This window comes from Symphalangus syndactylus, chromosome X, assembly GCF_028878055.3.
Source record: "Symphalangus syndactylus isolate Jambi chromosome X, NHGRI_mSymSyn1-v2.1_pri, whole genome shotgun sequence".
NCBI lineage: Eukaryota > Metazoa > Chordata > Mammalia > Primates > Hylobatidae > Symphalangus > Symphalangus syndactylus.
In genome coordinates this window covers 59,558,206-59,579,519 of record NC_072447.2, presented here as the reverse complement: position 1 = coordinate 59,579,519, position 21,314 = coordinate 59,558,206, and the positions used below count along the sequence as shown (strand labels likewise).

General features: G+C 41.5%; 1 long non-coding RNA gene across 1 annotated transcript in view; it reads left to right on the top strand.

Annotated features, from left to right (window-relative positions):
• The window catches only part of LOC129475535 (uncharacterized), a 35,396-nt gene extending 22,212 nt beyond the window's left edge, over positions 1-13,184 (top strand). Inside the window, exons 3-4 of the long non-coding RNA XR_010119574.1 lie at positions 9,183-9,272; positions 13,115-13,184. This is a non-coding gene — a long non-coding RNA (uncharacterized lncRNA). The remainder of the gene's footprint in view (positions 1-9,182; positions 9,273-13,114) is intronic.
• Positions 13,185-21,314: the final 8,130 nt, after the last annotated feature.

The window sequence follows — 21,314 nt, the reverse complement described above, 5'->3', positions numbered from 1 at the left end:
GATATGGTTTATCCCCAGCAAAACTTAAGCTGAAGTTTGATCCCCAGTGTTAGAGGTGGGGCCTAATTAATGGGAGGTGTTTGGGTCATAGGGGTGGATCCTTCATGAATGGGTTGGTGCTGTTTTCACATTAGCGAGTTGTTGCTCTCCCTAGACTGGATTAGTTCCCATGGAGAATGGATTAGCTCCTGAGTGAGTGGGTTGTTATAAAGCCAGGACGCCCCTCAGGTTTTCTCTCTTCACAAGTGTCTCTTTCCTTTTTGACCTTCTCTGCCATGTTATGATGTAGCATGAAAGCCATTGCCGGAAGCCAGGGCCATGCCCTTGAACTTTTTAGCCTGCAGAGCTGTGAGCTAAGAAAACCTCTTCTTTATAAATTGCCTGGTCTCAGGTTTTTTGTTTTTTTTTTATAGCGACACAAAATAGAGTAAGACAAAATGGGCTAAGACACCCTCCAAAGATGTCTATGTATCCTAATCCCTGGAACCTGTGAGCATGTCATATGGCAAAGATTAAGATTTGCAAATGGAATTAAGGCTGCTACTCAGATGACTTTAAAATAGGGAAATTATCCTGGATTGTCTGGGTGGGATCAGTGTAATCATGAGGGTCCTTGAAAGTGGTCTCTGCTGTAGGATTGCCTTATTAGCTGAGTCCATGGACTGCTGGGGGGTCTTAAATTGCCTTGAACATTGTCTTCGGTTAATGCTTCATTGATGTATTTCTTTTTTTTCTTTTTTCTTTTCTTTTTTTTTTTTAGACGGAGTTTTTCTCTTGTTGTCCAGGCTGGAGTGCAGTGGTGTGATCTAGGCTCACTGCAGCCTCGGCCTCCCTGCAACCTCCGTCTCCTGGGTTCAAGTGAATCTTGTGCCTCAGCCTCCTGAGTAGCTGGGATTACAGGTGTGTGCCACCATGCCTGGCTAATTTTTGTATTTTTGGTAGAGATGGGGTTTTGCCATGTTGGCCAGGCTGGTCTCAAACTCCTGACCTCACGTGGTCCACCTGCCACGGCCTCCCAAAATGCTGAGATTACAGGCTTGAGCCACCTTTTGTGGGGCGAGGAAACAGGCATGGAGTGGTTAAATTACACCAGGTCATGCTGCTTCTGATGACCCTGAGGTTTTATTGCATGTAAAGAGTTGGGGACCAGGAGTTGGGGACCAACCTGGCTAACATGGTGAAACCCCATCTCTAAAAAAAATACAAAATTAGCCGGGCGTGGTGGCACATGCCTGTAATCCCAGCTACTCTGGAGGCTGAGGCAGGAGAATGGCTTGAACCCAGGAGGCAGAGGTTGTGGTGAGCCGAGATCGCACCATTGTGCTCCAGCCTGGGCAACAAGAGCAAAACTCTGTCTCAAAAAAAAAAAAAAAAAAGAAGTCTTGCCTTGAATTTTGAAAGTCGCAGAGGAATTTGTATATTATTGAAGCAATGTGACACTGTAACACTTAGGGAAGAAGACAAAAATGAACCATAATTCTAACAAAATCTTGATTATATTTTGGTATATATTTCCTTTCAGTCTTTTTTTTCCCCAGTGCATATGTGTGTTGCAGTTTACCGCAGGTGTAATCATAACCATATTATATGTTTTTCATTTTACATTATGTATTTTTCCATGTTAACTGTCTTTGTCATTATTATCTGTTATAGACAATAGGCTATTTCTAAGTTTCTCTTGTTAAAAGTAATGCTGAAAGAACAGTTTCTATCTGGGATGTGCCATTGGTGGAGACCAGGAAAACAAGAGGGCCTGTTCTAACTATGAAACTCAGTTAAAACTTCTGCTTGGAGGTAGTCAGTGTCATATCTGCACACATTTTATTGGTCAAAGTGTGTCATAGGGCCAATGAAGTGGGGACGTACACTTCTCCCCCGTGACAATGAGCAGGGATGCTTCATCCTATTATAAGGAGGGAGGGAAGAATAGTTGGGAATAATAATCCTATCTACTACCTATCTACTACCTGGAGGGAGATGAGATGATAAGATAGAACATAAAAATAGAAAGAAGCAAAAATAGCAGGTACAGACAGGCTGATTTCTGTTGAATCCAGATTCTGACCTTAGGCAGGGACTCTGTCTTTAGTTGCCTCCACTGAAATGGAAGGATTAAAAGAAATGATGTATGGAAAGCATGGTGCACATTGCCTTACAAAATAAATAGGCTGCCAGCAAATGCTAGTTCCCTTTAAAGATGTAATTTTACCATGGTACTAAATTTGCTATTTTGGTCCTGCTGTTTGGATGGAACGTGACTTTTCTTGAGTTTTAACACGAATATACACAATGCTGTGGATCATTAAAGTAAATATAGGCTGAATTTGTGGATTATTCTTCTTAAGTCCTTTAAAAAGTACATCATTACTGGGGAGATAATTTAAAATTCCTGGCCTCACATCCCAAAGTGGTGGTGTAGGGGAGGGAATCAACTTTTTAACAGGTATCCCTGGTGATTGTCACATATTCTTTGCTATGGAAAGGGCAGTCTAAGGACCATAAGCATCCAAGTTACTTGGGACCTTGTTAGAAATGCAGTATCTTGGGCCCCATCTCAGAGCTACTGAATCAAATTCTACATTTTAACAACATCTCCAGGACATTAGATGTACATTAAACTTTGAACAACAATGATGTAGGTAGTCCTTAGGAAACTTTTGGAGAAATGGATGTTTTAAAAGAAAGGAAATGGACATGTTTTCTTTTTGAATTATTATTTCCCTTTTAATTTGACCATAATGAATAAATCAATAATATTTACAGTTTTAAAAACTATTTTCTGGCTGGGTGTGGTGGCTCATGCCTATAATCCTAGCACTTTGGGAGGCCAAGGCAGGCAGATCGCTTGAGCTCAGGAGTTCGAGACCAGCCTTGGTAATGTGGCGAAAGCCGATCTGTACACAAAATACAAATGGTAGCCAAGCGTGGTGGCACACGCCTGTAGTCACAGCTACTCGGGGGCTGAGGGAGGCATATGGCTTGAACCTGGGAAGTCGAGGCTGCAGTGAGCCGAGATTGCGCCACTGCACTCCAGCCTGGGCGACAGAGCAAGACTCTGTCTGAAGAAAACAAAGAATTTTCTTTAGTGTATACAGTATTTAAAAAACAGGCATAGTTAGAATAGTAATAATTTAGAAGTGTGGTGTTTCTTCTTTGAACTTCTAAGAAAACGTTATTTTACCTACAAGATTTAATTTTGATACAAAAACTGTTGGTCCATGACATTTTATTTGGTTTATTTGAATTCGAGAAGTCTTACTTTGATCTTAGGAGATCAAACTCCAACAGTATTATAAGTAATCTAAGATGCAACATTTAGAGTCTGCTATGAGTTGAATGTCCCCTCCAAGAATGTGACAGTATTGAGAGGTGGGGTCTTTAAGAGGTGATTGAGTCATGGGGATTCTGCCTTCATGAATGGATTAATCCATTCATGGATTAATGGGTTCCTGGGTTAATGGATCAGTGGCTTAATGGATTAATGAGTTATCAGGGGAGTGGGACTTGTGGCTTTATAAGAAGAGGAAGAATGACTTGAGCTAAAATGCCCATCATCATATGATGCCCTATGCTGCCTTGGGACTCTGCAGAGAGTCCCCATCAGAGAGAAGACCCTCACCAGACGCAGACTCTTGACGTTGGATTTCTCAGCTTCCATAACTGTAAGAAATAAATTCCTTTTCTTTATAAATTAAGCAGTTTCAGATATTCTATTATAAGCAATAGAAAGCAGACTAAGATAGAATCTTTGAAACAAAATGGTAATTCTTGAACTATTAATAAATACTCTTTTTGCTACATGTCCCTATTACTTGATAGTAATCGTGTTCTTGAGTTTCCTTATGTATAGATTGTGTGTCAGAGGACCTAACTCACTGGAAGCGTGGTGTGGGCACTAAAATTATTACTATTTTTTTGAGACGGAGTCTCACTCTATTGCCCAGGCTGTAGTGCAATGGTGCCATCTCAGCTCACTGCAGCCTCCACCTCCCGGGTTCAAGCGATTCTCCTGCCTCAGCCTCCAGAGTAGCTGGGATTACAGGCGTGCACCACCACGCCCAGCTAATTTTTGTATTTTTAGTAGAGATGAGGTTTTACCATGTTGGCCAGGCTGGTCTCGAACTCCTGACCTCGTGATCTGCCCACCTCGGCCTCCCAAAGTGTTGGGATTACAGGTGTGAGCCACCACGCCCGGCCTGAAAATTCTTTCCAAATTCTCAGATGCCTAGTCAACTTAACATAAGATGTTTGCCTGGGTTTAGGGCAAACTATGGCCCGTGGGGCCAAATCTGTGCCTGCGTTTATAAATAAAATTTTATTGAAACACAGCCACGTCCATTTATTTACCTAATTGTCTATGGCTACTTTCATGATGTCAATGTCAGAGTGACAGAGATCACTATACGGCCTGCACAGCTTAAACCTTTACTATCTGGCCCTTGTGGAATAACTTTAGTGCCCTGGTATCAATAATAAAGGGTAACTTTTTGTATTTGTGTGAAATTGAGAAAAGTATCTGAAGAATCTTGATTTTTTTTTTTTAAAGAGAAAAAACAGTCAATCTAACATTTAATAGATTGTTATCTTCTTCCAGATTACATCAATCTTCCAGATTGCCTTAGGGCCCTAATCACAGGTTAAATTAATTTTGCCCCTTCAACCAATCCTTTTCAAAGTACTGAAGATAATACTGTCATCAGATGCTGACATTACTACACAAATGCAGTATTTCATCAGTGAATTGTGTGATTTTATATATCATGTTGATGCATGCCACTTCCCTCATACAGCCCAGTGTGTATTTTTCACTGGAACCTTCCAACCTTAGGCTCTTCTTTCCCTGGGGTGCCGTCCTGTGGTGGGCTGTGAGCCCTTCATGGGCAAACTGCATGGTTTGGTCATCGAGGACCGTGAATCTGCTATGGAGTGACTCATGGCAAACCCTGCCAAGAGTAAGCTGTCCCATCGTATACCTAAGAGGTCATGAATTATTAGACCGGAACAACCTGCTGGTGGATACGACGTGGAAAAAATTCCTCATTCTACTGATTATCAACCTCCCCCGTGCCTTCTCTATATATGGGCTTCAGAGGAAACTTTTAAAAAAGAATAAAGAAATGACTCATTAGGGCTTTTTGGGGATAGTCTTAATTATATTTTAGCTAATGCAGTATTTTTCATACTTTGCTGTATATGGTTATATATATGCTTTAAAATAATAGGTACACATACATATCTCTGTATGTATCCATGTGCACACATGGATGTGTATAATTAATCTTGATTCTGGTAAGCCTCATTATTGAAGGAGTTTAAGAGAAGAGGCTATGATTGTATCTTTACCGGCCCTTTCTGTGCCTAAATGTGATGAGGTTTTTTGGGGTAGATGTTAATCCATCGCTTACTTACAAATTCGTCAACAAACAGGAGAACCTTATGCAAAGAGTCACATTCATTGTCTTAATTTCTGCTTATTTCTAGGTAAAATATGTTGATAAAGCACAGCAGCCCACCAATATTCCATTGATTCAAATAGCTATGATGCTAACAGCTAAATTCTTACCTACAGACTAAAACATTCTCAAAATCTGAATAAAGATTATCCCATTATTTGCCGCTTTTGTTGGGAAATAAAATATATACATACATACTAAATAATCAGTAGTTCAGCTATACATGCAGGGAATTCATGTCTTTAGCTCTAAAACACAGTAATAATGAGCAAACTTATGAACCAGTTTATTCTGCTGTAGCCTTCACTAGTCTGCCTGGATGAGGATAAAGGGAGATGTGTTACTCCTAAGAATTGACAGATCTGGGATAGATTCAGCAGAAATAGCACTTTAGAGATATTTGAAACTATGGTATTCAGCTAATTGTTCTCATAGTTTTAAGATATATTCATTCCTGAATGTTGCCAAGGATTCTAGTGCTATAAGCAGCTTATAACAGAGATTTCTGTGGTTGCTATGTGCAAAAAACTAGAATAAACGAATGGGAAATAAAATCAGGGAGGGAAAATATTGCTATAGTAGTAACTTATTTTTTACAGGACAAATTTGGAAAATAAAGTAAGAATCCCTGGAATTTGGGTAGAAATATATTTTGCACAAAGCAGACAATACAGAACAACAAAAATCATAATTCTACTTGCTACTTTTTATTAAGAATGCTTTCTTTTATGATTTAAAACATTACATTTTGAGTAACCTTCTAATGCACTGTTTAGTTTGGATAGAATGTTGAGAAATTGCAGAGTGCTGAGGGAAAGCAATGTCATGTCATTTCTTTTTCTTTTTCTTTTTTTTTTTTTTTGAGGCAGAGTCTTGCTCTGTTGCCCAGGCTGGAGTGCAGTGGGGTGATCCCCGATCACTGCAGCCTCCGCCTCCCAGGTTCAAGCGATTTTCCTGCCTCAGCCTCCCCAGTAGCTGGGATTACAGGTGCCCGCCACCACTCGGCTAATTTTTGTATTTTTAGTAGAGACGGGATTTCACCATGTTGGCCAGGCTGGTCTTGAACTCCTGACCTCAGGTGATCTGCCTGCCTCTGCCTCCCAGAGTGCTAGGATTACAGGCATGAGCCACAGCACTCAGCCTCATGTCATTTCTTAACATGACAATTCTCAATTATGCTCAAACATGAAATATGGTTCTCTAGAGAAGTTGATTGTATGTCTTTAATTCACTTATATCAAATAACTCCCTTAATCATTAAATTCTTTAAATACAGCCTAATCTTTTGTGTTGCTCTTCACCCAACTTTTCTTTCTCTTTTCAGCAGGATAGGAAAAGTACCATATAATTATTAAAGCCATCTTTTGATTACAAAGTACTGACAAATATGTTTCTTTACCATCTTTTCTTCTAATTTGGTAGTGTCAGTCCTAAGTGCACATTAGAATCATCTGGAGAAGTTTTTACAAAATGTAGATGACTGTGTTCCTCAAATTCTCATTCAATTGATCCGAGGTGGGGTATAGGCATTTCTGTGTGTGTGTGTGTGTGTGTGTGTGTGTGTGTGTGTGTGTGTGTGTGTTTAAACTACCTATATGATTGTAATGTGCAACTATTCTTTTAGACTCTTACTTAAAGTGTAGTCCTTGGACTAGCAACATCAGCATGACCTGGGAGCTTGTTAGAAATGCAGAATCTGAGGCCCCACTCCAGGTCCACTGAATTAGAATCTGCAGTTTAACAAGATACCTATGTGTGAGTCAGATGTGCATTAAAGTTTGAGAAGCACTGTTCTGTGGCAGGGGCAGGCAAACAAAGACCTTTGGGTAGGCCAAATCTGGCCAGGATGCTTGCTTCTGTCAATAAAGTTTTATTAGGAAACATCCACATTCATTTATTTGTGTATTGTCTGTGATTGCTTTTGTCTTTCAAGGGCAGAATTGAATAGTTGCAACAGAGACCATATGGCTAACAAAACCAAAAATATTTACTGTCTGACCTTTTGTAGAAAAAGTTTGCCAGCTGCTGCTGTAGGATATCTAGCCACCCTGTGGGTGAACAAAAATTGGAAAATTGGAAACTTGATTGCAATAAAAATAATCAATATTCAGTTTGATTGCTGAAATTCTCAACCTTAGATTTAAAGCCATACTTAAGGGAAATTGAATGTGAGTGACTGGGAGAAGTTCCTGATGGTCAGTTTTTATTAACCAAATGGCTGGGAATGCCTTTGCTTAGAACTTTTTGTGTCAGTTCAAGACTGTGGACTTATTCATAAAAGTGGGAAGGTGCCCACCTTCTGGTTACAGTCGTGATAATTACAAAGCGATTCCCACTTAATTTCTCTTATATGATAAGACACTTTAGATGTGTCTTCACTGAGCCTCATGAGTTAAGTAGAACTCTCATTCTGCAGTAGAGAAAAGTAGACTTAGCTAAAGCACTTTCTGAACACTGCATTTCTAGAAAGTGGTGGAGCAAAATTGAAACCCAAATTTTCTGATTTTAAAACCCATGGTTTTAGCTGTCTTGGTCAGAAGACTGTCTGTTAGTTCTCTGTTTTTTAAAAAAATATGGTATTTAATAAAGGCATTTCATCAAAGTGATTGTTCCACATTAATTATCCTTACGTCTTAAAAGATGCAATTACCATATGGATTCCCCTGTTTTGTAGCTGCTTCTTGGGAATTTAAAAAATTTTCTGAGGCTGGGCGCGGTGGCTCATGCCTGTAATCCCAGCACTTTGGGAGGCCGAGGCAGGTGGATCACGAGGTCAGGAGATCGGAGACCATCCTGGCTAACATGGTGAAACCTCGTCTCTACTAAAAATACAAAATTAGCCGGGCGTGGTGGCGGGCGCCTGTAGTCCCAGCTACTCGGGAGGCTGAGGCAGGAGAATGGCGTGAACCTGGGAGGCGGAGCTTGCAGTGAGCCGAGATTGCGCCACTGCACTCCACCCTGGGAGACAGAGCAAGACTCTGTCTCAAAAAGAAAAAAAATTCTAATGCATGTATGCACATGTATGAAATATAAGTGTGATGTAAACAATGTATACCTGAAAGAAATGTTGTAAATGAGCCCTGTCTAACCTAACCACTGGAGTCAACAAATACAACATGACAGGGCCCCAGAAGCCCCCTGCTTCTCCTTCCAATCATTATCTACTTCTCCCAAAGGTATCCTGACCTAATGAAAAATCACTTCCTTGTTTTGTTTTTAAATTTTGCTACCTAAATATTTCTCTCTAAATTGTATAGTTTTGCTTGTTGTTGAGCTTTCTATAAATAGATTGTGTCTGGCTTTATTTGCTCAGTATATCCAGTAATATATTTCACATATTTTATTAGCTTTATTTCAGGTACTTGTTCTATGTTGATGTTAACAAAATGGCATGTCTTTCAACATTTTATTTCTAACAATTGCTGATAAATAAAAATTTTATTTTTGTACATTAATATATTCAGCAATCTTGATAAACCCTTTAAAATTGTAGTAATAGTGGTAATAGTAATTCCTTTGATTTTTCTATGAACACAACCTTCTCATCTGTAAATATCATTTTTTTCTTCCTTGTTTCTTTTTCTTGCCTTACTGCAATGGCCAGGACCTCTAGTACAATGTTGAGTAGAAGAGATGATGGTAGGCATCCTGTGTGATTCCCCTTTCTAAAAGGGAATGCTTTTGATGTATGGAATTTATTACAGGCTTTTGATATGTATCTCTTTTCAGAGTGGGAACTTCCCTTCTGTTTGCTTATGTCACTTCTTCCACATCTGTTGAGATGAGAATATGAGTATCCTCCTTCAATATGTTAATATGGTAAGTTACATTGACTGACTTTTAATGTAGTCAGAAATTTAAAGTGTGGAATCCTGGTTTAAATCCAGTTTGAAGCTGGACACGCTGGCTCACGTCTATAATCCCAGCACTTTGGGAGGTTGAGGTGGGTGGATCACTTGAGGCCAGGAGTTTGAGACCAGCCTGGCCAACATGGTGAAACCCCGTCTCTACTAAAAATATGAAAATTATCTGGGCATGGTAGTGCAGGCCTGTAATCCTAGCTACTCGGGAGGCTGAGGCAGAAGAATCGTTTGAACCCGGGAGGTGGAGGTTGCAGTGAGCTGGGGTCATGCCACTGCACTCCAGCCTGAGCGACACAGTGAGACTCCATCTCAAAAAAAAAAAAAAAATGAAATAAAATAACTCCAGTTTGATCAGGGTGTATTATCCTTTTAAAATGTGAATTTGATGTGCTACTATTTTCTTGAAGATTTTTGCATAAGCGATCATGAATGAGATTGGCCTATAGTTTTCAGTTCTTGTTCAGTTCTAGTTGTGTTTTTGTATTGAACACATTCTAAACTCTAAGCTAGGAAAGGTGCCCTTTGCTCCTGTTCTTTGGCAGTGTTTGTATAATTTATTCTCAAGTCTTTGTGTGGAGTGTTATTGTTTCCTTAGAACTTGTTGGTGAAGCCATCTGGACATACAGTTTATTTTTTTACTATAGGAAGATTCTAAATTACTAATTCAGTTTCTTTTTTTTTTTTGAGACAGAGTCTCACTCAGTCGCCCAGGCTGGAGTGCAGTGGTGAGATCTCAGCTCACTACAACCTCCACCTCCCGGGTTCAAGTGATTCTCCTCCACCTCCCGGGTTCAAGTGATTCTTCTGCCTCAGCCTCCCAAGCAGCTGGGATTACAGGCACCCACCACCATGCCCACCTGATTTTTTTAGGTGAGACAGGGTTTCACCATATTGGCCAGACAGGGTTTCACCATATTGGTCATATTGGCCATATTGGCCAGTTCCATATTGGAACTCCTGACCTCAAGTGATCTGCCTGCCTCGGCCTCCCAAAGTGCTGGAATTACAGGCATGAGCCACTGGGCTTGGCCTACTGATTGAGTTTCTTTTTTTTTCTGAGACAGAGTCTCGCTCTGTCGCCCAGGCTGGAGTGCAGTGGCGCAATCTCAGCTCACTGCAACCTCCACCTCCTGCGTTCAAGCAATTCTCCTGCCTCAGCCTCCTGAGTAGCTAGGATTACAGGCGTGGACCACCACGCCCAGCTAATTTTTGTATTTTTAGTAGAGATGGGGTTTCACCATGTTGGCCAGGCTGGTCTCGAACTCCTGACCTCGTGATCCGCCTGCCTCGGCCTCCCAAAGTGCTGGGATTACACGCGTGAGCCACTGCACATGGCCTTATTCAGTTTCTTATAGGACTATTCAGATTTTACATTTTTTGTGACAGTTAAATTGTACATTCTTGAGAATTTCCCCAATTTGTCTAAAATTTAAAACTTTTTGATATAAAGTTGATTGAAATATGCTTTTTAATTATCTTTACAATGTGCAGTTATGTATCTTTCTCTCTGTTTCATTCATCAGTCTTCATCAAAGATTTGGCATATTAATCCTCTCAAATGGCCTACTTTATGCCTTTGTTGATCATCTTTATTTTATCCTCATTTTTTTTTTTTTTTTGAGACGGAGTCTCGCTTTGTCACCCAGGCTGGAGTGCAGTGGTGCGATCTCGGCTCACTGCAAGCTCCGCCTCCCGGGTTCACGCGATTCTCCTGCCTCAGGCTCTCCGAGTAGCTGGGACTACAGGCGCCCGCCACCACACCCGGCTAATTTTTTGTATTTTTAGTAGAGACGGGGTTTCACCGTGGTCTCGATCTCCTGACCTTGTGATCCGCCCGCCTTGGCCTCCCAAAGTGCTGGGATTACAAGCGTGAGCCACCGCGCCCGGCCTATCCTCATTTTCTATTTCATTTCTGCTCTTATTATTTCCTTCTTTTTATTTTCTTTAGGTTTATTTTGCTCTTCTTAATGTCTTGAGATAGGAACTGAGCTTTTAAAGCTTTAGCTATTATCATTTTCTAAAATACATATTTCCTGTTCTAGGTAGCTTTGCTTCCATCCCAGAAGTTGGATTTGCATTTAAAATATTTTGAAATTTGGCCAGGTGTGGTGGCTCACACCTGTAATCCCAGCACTTTGGGAGGCTGAGGCCAGAGGATCACTTGAGTCCAGGAGTTCCAGACCAGGCTGGGCAATAAAGTGAGACTCTGTCTCTAAACACACACACACACACACACACACACACACACACACACACCAGTACAAAAATTAGCCAGGCTTGGTAGCACACATCTGTAGGCCCAGCTACAGAGGCTGAGGTGGGAGGATCACTTAAGCCCAGGAGGTTGAGGTTGCAGTGAGCCGTGATTGCACCACTGCACCCCAGCCTAGGTGACAGAGCAATACCCTTTCTCTATAATAAATAAATAAAATTTATATTAATTTAATTTGTCATACCCCTAGTTTAATACCTGTTCTGGACAAGGTGGACTTTCTGTGTCTTGCCTCATCATCTAAACTACTTTACATTCATGGACCATTAGAGCATCCTAGGAACTACATAGGCCATAGCTTTTCTTTTTCTTCTTTTTTTTTTTTTTTTTATAGAGACAGGGTCTCACTCTGTCGCCCAGGCCAGAGTGCAGTGGCACAATCATAGGTCACTTCCGCCTTGAACTCCCAGACTCAAGTGATTGTCCCACCTCACAGCCTCCCAAATAGCTGGGGACTGCAGGAGTGCACCACCACGTCCAGCTAATTTTTGTACTTTTTGTGGAGACCGGGGTTTCACTTTGTTGCCCAGGCTGGTCTCGAACTCCTAGGCTCAAACGATCTACCAGCCTCAGTTACATGCGTGAGCCACTGCGGCTGGCCAGCCATAGCTTTTCCAAAGCAGTTCATGTTCCTCCTGGGTAAGAATTATGTGGGAGGAGTTATTAAAAATGGTCTGGTCCAGTCACCTCATTTTTCATACAAGGAAACACAGGGCAAGAATAGTTAAATATGTTGAATTTAAACTTGTGAGTTAATTTGTTGGGATAGTTAAATTTGGTATGATTAAATGCATAAATGCCTATCAATACATTTATCTATGCCACAGTATTGTAACTAGCTTGGAAATGATGGCTTGCACCATAAGAAGTTGATCTGAGTCCTGTGAAATGGCATGCATGGTGATCTTTGCTTAGGCATATTTTATTTTATTTATTTTTTTGAGGCAGAGCCTTTCTCTGTCACCCAGCGTGAAGTGCAGTGGTGCGATTTCGGCTCACTGCAACCTTCACCTCCCAGGTTCAAGAGATTCCTGTGCCTCAGCCTCCTGAGTAGCTGGGATTGCAGGCTTGCGCCACCATGCCTGACTAATTTTTTTGTATTTTTGGTAGAGATGGGGCTTTGCCATGTTGGCCAGGCTTATCTCGAACTCCTGGCCTCAAGCAATCCACCCGCTTCAGCAACCCACATTGTTGAGATTACAGGCATGAGCCGCCGTGTCCGGCTGCTTAGGCATATTAACTGAGCTTTACCTTGTTCCCCATCAGCTTTCAAATTCTTAGTAAGCTGTCCATTTGGATATGAAAGAGGAGGTGTGTCTTTTGCTGTGAAATTTAACCTTGTTGTGCTGCTGGGAAATAGAAAACATGAAACAAAGTGAGGTGAGGTAGTGAGATGATCAATCGGTAGCCCTACTTGTGAAGAATCATTCTTAGAAATGCTGCAGCTCTTTCAGGCTCTCTTATGAGTTGGCCAGCCCCAGAGACCCAAACCACCTACTCTGTTAACATCCCTTTCTGGTATTTAGGCTATGGATGGAATGTCTTGAGAATGAAGTCGAGTCCTTGCTAGAATGACCTGAAAAACTTCACGAGTAGGTAAAGTTGTCATCTCTTATTAGTCTTTTAGGGCTTTATGAATTTCTTTTTACTTACTCCAATTCTTTTCCGTTTTAACTTTATTAGAAACATACTTAAGTTTGTTATTGTCTTAATTTACTGTTTGTTATACTTCCCTCTTTATTTTCACCTTTAGGATGCCCTACAGTATTATGCTTTTTAATGAAGGTAGGGAGGTGGTTGAAAGCATCTGGTGACAAGTCCCCTTTTTAATCTTTGGGAAATTAGTTTATTTCTAGGAGCCTTGGGTTCTTTAATTCTGAAATACGTGATTGGACTGGATAATTTTTCAAGTTGAGTCGTTAATTCTTTAACAAAATTCTACAAATCTGAAACATGAAAGTGGTGATACTGCATACTTCTTTGGATAGCTGAATATTTCTCAGTGTGGCCATCCAGGCCCAAGATACACATTTGGGAGTCATCAGTGCATAAATATAGCATTCAAAATCATGAGCTCAAATGATGTTAGGAGTATAGCCAAGAAGAGCAGTGGTGTGAGCACTGACTGACCCCTGGGATACCCTACTGTTGATAGTAAATGAGCATAGAAAGAACAAATAAAAGAGACTGAGCAGCTGTGCCCAGGAAAGTAGGAGGAGAACCAAATGTCTTGGAGTCAAGTATAAAAATGTTTTAAGAATTGAAGTGTGCAGTTACGTTGAATGTAGCTGATAGTTTGGGTACTATAAGGTCTGAAACTTTGCCATTGGCTGTAGGAAGGTAGAGGTCTTGGGAGATCTTAACCTGTTTTGGTGAAGGGATGGTGGGAAGGTGACATGGTTTAGATCTGTGTCCCTACCCAAATCTAATGTTGAATTGTAATCCCCAATGTCGGAGGTGGGGCCTGGTGGGAAGTGATTGGATATTGGGGGTGGATCCTTCATGAACGGTCTAGCAACATCCCTTTGGTGCTGTTCTCAAGATAGAGTTCTCATGAGGTTTGGTGGTTTAAAAGTGTATAGCACCTTAATAGTAGAATGATTTATATTCCTTTGGGTATACACCTAGCAATGGGATTGCTGGGTCAAATGGTATTTCTGGTTCTAGATTCTTGAGGAATTGCCACACTGTCTTCCACAATGGTTGAACTAATTTACATTCCCACCAGCAGTGTAAAACCATCCCTATTTCTCCACAGCCTCACCAGCATCTGTTGTTTCTTGACTTTTTGTATTTTGTTTTGTTTTGTTTTGTTTTGAGACGGAGTCTCATTCTGTCACTCAGGCTGGAGTGCAGTGGTGCGATCTCAGCTCACTGCAACCTCCACCTCTCAGGTTCAAGCAATTCTCCAGCCTCAGCCTCCCAAGTAGCTAGGATTATAGGTGCCCGCCACCATGCTAATTTTTTAATTTTTAGTAGAGACACGGTTTCACCATGTTGGCCAGGCTGGTCTCCAACTCCTGACTTCAGGTGATCCACCCACCTTGGCCCCCCAAAGTGCTGGGATTACAGGTGTGAGCCACCATGCCCGGCCCTTGACTTTTTAATAATTGTCATTCTGACTGGCGTGAGATGGTATCTCATTGTGGTTTTGATTTGCATTTCTCTAATGATCAGTGATGCTGAGGTTTTTTTCATATGTTTGTTGGCCGCATAAATGTCTTCTTTTGAGAAGTGTCTGTTTATATACTTTGCCTACTTTTTGATGGGGTTGTTTTTTTCTTGTAAATTTGTTTAAGTTCTTTGTACATTCCAGATATTATACCTTTGTCAGATGGGTACATTGCAAACATTTTCTCCCATTCTGTAGGTTGCTTGTTCACTCTGGTGATAGTTTCTTTTTGCTGTGCAGAAGCTCTTTAGTTTAATGAGATCCCGTTTGTCAGTTTTAGCTTTTGTTGCAATTGCTTTTGGCATTTTCGTCATGAAATCTTTGCCCATGCCTATGTCCTGAATGGTACTGCCTAGGTTTCCTTCTAAGGTTTTTATGGTTTTGGGTTTTACATTTAAGTCTTTAATCCATCTTGAGTTAATTTTTGTATAAGGTGTAAGGAATGGGTCCAATTTCAGTTTTCTGCATATGGCTAGCCAGTTTTTCCATTACTGGGTATATACCCAAAGGAATATAAATCATTCTACTATAAAGATACATGCACATGTATGTTTATTGCAGCACTATTTACAATAGCAAAGACATGGAACCAATCCAAATGCCCATCAACGATAGACTGGATAAAGAAAATGTGGTACATATACACCATGGAATACTATGCAGCCATAAAAAGGAATGAGATCATGTCCTTTGCAGGTACATGGATGAAGCTGGAAGGCATCATCCTCAGCAAACTAACACAGGAATAGAAAACCAAATGCCGCCTGTTCTCACTTATAAGTGGGAGGTGAACAGTGAAAACTCATGGACGCAGAGAGGGGAAAAACACACACCAGGGCCTACTGGGAGTGGGGAGGGGAGGGAGAGCATCAGGACAACAAGCTAATGCATGCGGGGCATAAAACCTAGATGATGAGTTGATAGGTGCAACAAACCACCATGGCATGCATATACCTATGTAATAAACCTGCATGTTCTGCAGATGTGCCCTGGAACTTAAAGTAAAATAAAAATTAAAAAAAAAGTATATAGCACCTCCTCCCTCCTTTCTGCTCTGGCCATATAAGTTGTGCCTGCTTCTCCTTCGCCTTCTGCCATTATTGTAAGTTTCCTGAGGGCTCCACAGAAGCTAAGCAGTTGCCAGCATCATGCTTCTTGTACAGCCTGCAGAACCGTGAGTCAATTAAATCTCTTTTCTTTATAAATTATCCAGTCTCATGTATTTATTTATAGCAATGCAAGAATGGACTAATACAGAAGGGGATACTTTTTATTGGAGTGAGTTCAAGAGAATGTGGGGTAGGGGAATTAGAGTGAATATAGCAACTCTCTGAAAGGAAATTCACTGTTGACAGGGACAGAGAAATAGGAGTGTAACTGGAAGGGGACATGAGGTGAAGCTTTTAGTGTTTTTTTTTTTTTTTTGGAGACAGGGTCTTGCTCTGTTGCCTATGCTGGAGTGCAGTGGCACACAAACATGGCTCACTGCAGTCTTGGACTCCTGGGCCCAAGCGATCCTCCCACCTCAGCCCTGCAGGTAGCTGGGACTACAAGCATGTGCCAACATGCCCAGCTAATTTTTTTTTTTTTTTTTGTAGAGTTGGGGTCTCCCTGTGTTGGCCAGGCTGGTCTCAAATTCCTGGGCTTAAGTGATCTGCCTGCCTCAGCCTCCCAAAGTGCTGGGATTACAGGCATGAGCCAACGCACCCAGCCAGTTTTTGCTTTTTAAGGTAAGTAATTGTAATGATTATATGCTAAGAATTATTTAGAAGAGAGAGAAATATTTATGAGACAGGAGACAGAGAAGCCAGTTGTAGAACTGGTATGTTTCAGGAGGCAAGAAGGATCCTAGTACATGAGTGGGTTGGCCTTAGCTAGGAGTACAGTATATTCACAGGAGAAAAGGTAGAGTATGTGGGCACATTGGAAGTCATTAGCACTAATGTCAAGGCTGTTCAACTCTCTGACTTGTGGGCATATGGTAGGACTCTTCTTCCTGGCTTCTGATGGCTTGCCAGGATCATGTAACTGGTTGTGGCTGGTGAATTGTGTTAAATGACAAGTGGCATTTCTGTGCTATAGCATTTAATTATCAGTGTAAACATCTTCAAAGGTTATTTTCCTTTATGCCATGGTGACTGGTGATGTTCCAGAATCTGGCTGCGTATCAATCAACCTGCATCCCTGAGTAAGGGCAGTGTAGAGCAGATCCCTCAGCTGACCATGATGAACATTTACTGTCTTTTGTCGTTAAGCTCCTGAGGGTTGTAGTGGTTGTTGTTAGAGCATAAGCTGGCCTGTCTTGAGTGATAAAGGCACAGATGTAGCTAGGAGGACAGATGTGATCCGTGGGCGGGGGCAGGGGGGGCACTTGTGGAAAGTCTGTTCTGATTGTGCCTGGTATTTCAGTGAAACAGGAAGATAAGCCGAGTGTGAGGATAACGAGGAGGCATCAGAGATATGAGGAGAGCCATATGTATGAAATAGTCATTGGGGACAATTGAGCCAGTAAAATGTATCATGATCATCAGAAAGCACTCAGGGCCCATTTGAGTTTGGTGGCCATGAATATAAAGTGAGTAGTTGGTGTGGGGGTATGTTTTTATCCTATCACTATGGACTGAGTGGGTGCAGACATGGTGTTAGCAAAGAACTGGATTTAAACAGGGATTGGGTCTTGCCAGGCAAGGATGACAAAGTGAGGGAGTGGAAAGGGAGTTGAAGATACATATAAGGGAGTGATTATTTAACATCTTCTTTTTGGACTTTAATCAGCCTCAATCGTATTCTTAGGGTAGTTAGTATTGGGGACTGAGAGATGTAGTAAATGTCAAACTTGTGTCACGTAGTGGCTGGTTTAAAGTTTTCCAAGCACTTTTGCATGTGGAAGAATGTGAGAAAGGGCAGGTGGTAAGTGGGTTTGGCCACAAAACAGTGCAACTCTTCATTTTTTCGGGATAAGGGGAAGGCCTCTTCTACACCCATGTTTATCCTCTGTCCCTTGTGAAGTCCCTGGCATGGTGCCTCTTCTGTTTCTTTTTTCCCCTCTTTTCCTTTTTTCCCCCTGTCTTCTCTTTAAAGTATCCCTGCTGGCCACATGTGGTTTAAGCTTGACCATAGTATTCTTTGTCCATTTTTCTTTGTTCCTTTTTCCTTTGTCTAATTGTGGGGTTTGGCCGTCTCTTAGGCAGGTGGGGAGGGAAGAGATGGTGTGTGGGGTGGGTTACCACAATTCTGAATTAGGTCTCTGGGTTGGACCCATAAAGCCCACAGTCACCCACCATTATATAAGTGTAAGTTATCCCCGAGATAATCTACGAATTCTCTAAGTTGTAGTGAGGAAAGTGAAGCCTGAAGTTATGTCATTTACACAATAATGGAGAATTGGTATTACCTTCACTTTCCCTCCCTCCCCTCCCTGTTTTTTTCCCTCCTGTAGGGAATGTTGGCTATTAATAGTTGGGATTGTCCCTAATTCTTCTAGTCAGTTTTATGTGCACAGTGTGCCTCTTCCTGGCCACTTAGATCTAAATAATGTCCCAAAGGACACCCAATCAAAGCTTCCCTTCTCTCTTTGCAGCTTCAAGATACAGATGCTGATTCTAATTCTGGAACTGTTTATAGCAGTGTCTTGTATTAGTGTCGGGTCACTAGAAAGCTAGAGGGGCCAGGTCATTCCAAGAGTTGTTAAATGTGTTTCTTGTGTTCCTGTATTTAGACAGGGACGGGAGAGGGCTGGTTTGAGGAGGCCCTGCTGTCTGCTTTGGTGCTGAGTTTGAACCTCTGGTCTGAGGATCCCAGGTGCTCTGTTCACATCACCATGTGGCACACCCAGCCTGATTTGAGAGGGGGAAGAAGTTTACGGGGTTGGGTGGGGGGGTGTACATGACTGCGCAGTACCGGAAGGAAGCAGTTCATTCATGTCAGCCCTGCCACTTGTGCAGCAGGGCTGTTGTCAGGAGCCTGGTGCTGCTCAGGGGGTGGGAACAGGCTTTGGCTATCAGGAGCAGTTGTCTCTGGCCTCTAGGAGTCCTCACCCAGGGCTTCTGTCTTTCTTGATGGAAGATTTTTGATGCTTTTTTTTTTGAGACCAGGGTTTTGCCTTGTTCCCCAGGCTGTAGTGCAGTGGTACCATCATATGTCTCACTGTAGCCTCGATCTCCTGGGCTCAAGCGATCCTCACTTCTTGGCCTTCTGAGTAGCTAGGACCCCAGGCGCATGCCACCAAGCCTGACTAAATTTTATAAAAATTTTTTTGTAGAGACGGAGAGTCTCAATTTGTTGCCCTGGCTGGTCTTGAACCCCTGATCTCAAGCGATCTTCCTGCCTTGGCCTCCCAAAGAGTTGGGATTACAGGCGTGAGCCACCATGCCCAGCCTGATACTTTTTGTTAAGACAGGGACACACTCCTGAGAGGACAAGAGCTTCAACTTCCCCGAACAAGTACCATGTAAAGAGTCATTTAGTAGCAGCTCCTATGACTAGATTTGGAGAAGATGGGTGATGAAGTATGAGCAAGGAGGGGGCCTTTGGGTGAGGAGGGATGAGAAGGGCAGGGCCAGGCCTTGCACACTTCATAGTTAAGGCCTCTCTTTTGCTCAACAGCATGTGAATTTGGGAGACTTTGCCGATTATAGCTTGGGACACAAGATTATTGCTTGAACCATGACGTTGCAGTTCAGTCTGTTCTCTCTCCTTTATTTCTCAGACCCCTGCCAGAATGTGCATGGGTATGTACCTACTGCAGCCTTTCTTAGGCCAGTATGTGCACTGAAGGCTCGCCCTGGACAAAGCCTCACAGGGTTGCTTCTCCTTGGTTTTTCATCTCCTGTACCTTTAAGGTGGTACTCTGTGTCAGTGATAGTGGCATTACGTACAAATTAATTGAGATGGGGGCAGAAGTAAGAAAAATCATGGCATGCCTTATGGCGTCCAGAAACTAACCTTAACTCTGTGTGTGTGTGTGTTTTCAATAGATTACAGTTTGTGGAGGAGTATGCAAATCATACAGAAACTATGCAAATATATTTCCTATCTTGTTCATGTTTTCACATACCTCAGTAATGCCTCTGGTGAAATGCAAAAGGAGAATGTTCTGAATCATAGATCCCAAAAGCTAGGGAGTCATAAGCTATTGGGAAATTCAGTTATATAGTACTTGTTTTTTAATCTCCATAGCCAAGTTATAGAAATGTTCATCAGATTTCTGTTATAGGGGAAATAGTCTTCAGCATTCCAATTCTTTCCCTTACATTATAATTCTTACAGTGGAAAGTTGAAATCTTGAGCTTTAGAAATGTGCAGTTTCCTTTGAGTTTAGCTTTTCTGAACGGAAGGCTGTGTGAATAAGTTTGCCTTGCCACTTTGCTCTTTCAACTTAAGAGTTATTGTTTTTACAAATGTTGTCTCCTTAGAGAAACGTCTACGTTTCAGAGGAACGGATGATGGATTAGTGTTTAGAGTAATGAGAGAGTAAAGAGAGGTTTGGTAGAGGGGGAACCGGTGCGGGAACCATTCAAAAAGTGGCAGTAGCTAGTAATGCTTGTATACTCCCTCTACGCATGAATGATTCATTTTGCCGCTTTGTTATAATAGCCACAGTGTTCAGTCTCTAAGGCTGTCTTGTGATATATCCTTCTTTTGCTAAAAGGCTACATATCAGCAGCCTCATTTGATTTAGAAGCCGATTCAGCATACCACGCATACCATTTGAGAAGAATGCCAGGACCCTTCCTGCTATGAAAATGTCATGCATGCTTAAAATGACAAGGTTTGGCTCAAGCAATGGTTTCAAGTGCTTCTTAATTATCCTTTTTGAATCTTCAAAGCAATTTAATTTTAGGGTTTTCATTTTCAATTAAGATATAAGTCACCCAAATATTTGCTTTATTTTTAAATATCAAAATGTTGACTTGGCGATTTACAGTATCCAAAATGTAGCATGAAGGTGGTACCTTTTAAACTGTGGCAAAAAACATATCATAAAATTTCCCACCTTAAGCATTTTTAAGTGTATAGTATAGTAGTGTTAATATATTCACATTGTTGTGCAACAGATCTTTGGAACTTTTTCATCTTGCAAAACCGAAAGTATATTGAACAGCTCCCCATTTTCCTCTGCCCTGCAGCCCCTGGCAACCACCATTCTACTTTCTGTTAAGAGTTTGAATACTTTAGATACCCCATATCAAGGGGATCATGCAGCAGTTGTCTTTCTGTGTCTGGCTTATTTCATGTAACATTAACGTCCAACAGGTTCATCCATGTTATAGCAGATGACAAGATTTCCTTATTTTTAAGGCCGAGTAGTATTCCATTATGTATATATACCACATTTCGTTTACCCATTCATCTGTGAAGGTAGTTTGTCTTTTTGTAAAGAGCGGTCTCATGAAAGCTTTTTCTTGGGAGGTAAAACAACCAAACCACAGAGAACATAGAGAAATTAAATCTGAGACCTGTATGCTAAGAAATGGAATTTTTGTTTGTGATATTTAATATCAGACTTTCATACTTGCAAAACATGGAATTTCCTCCACTGAAATTCTAGTACG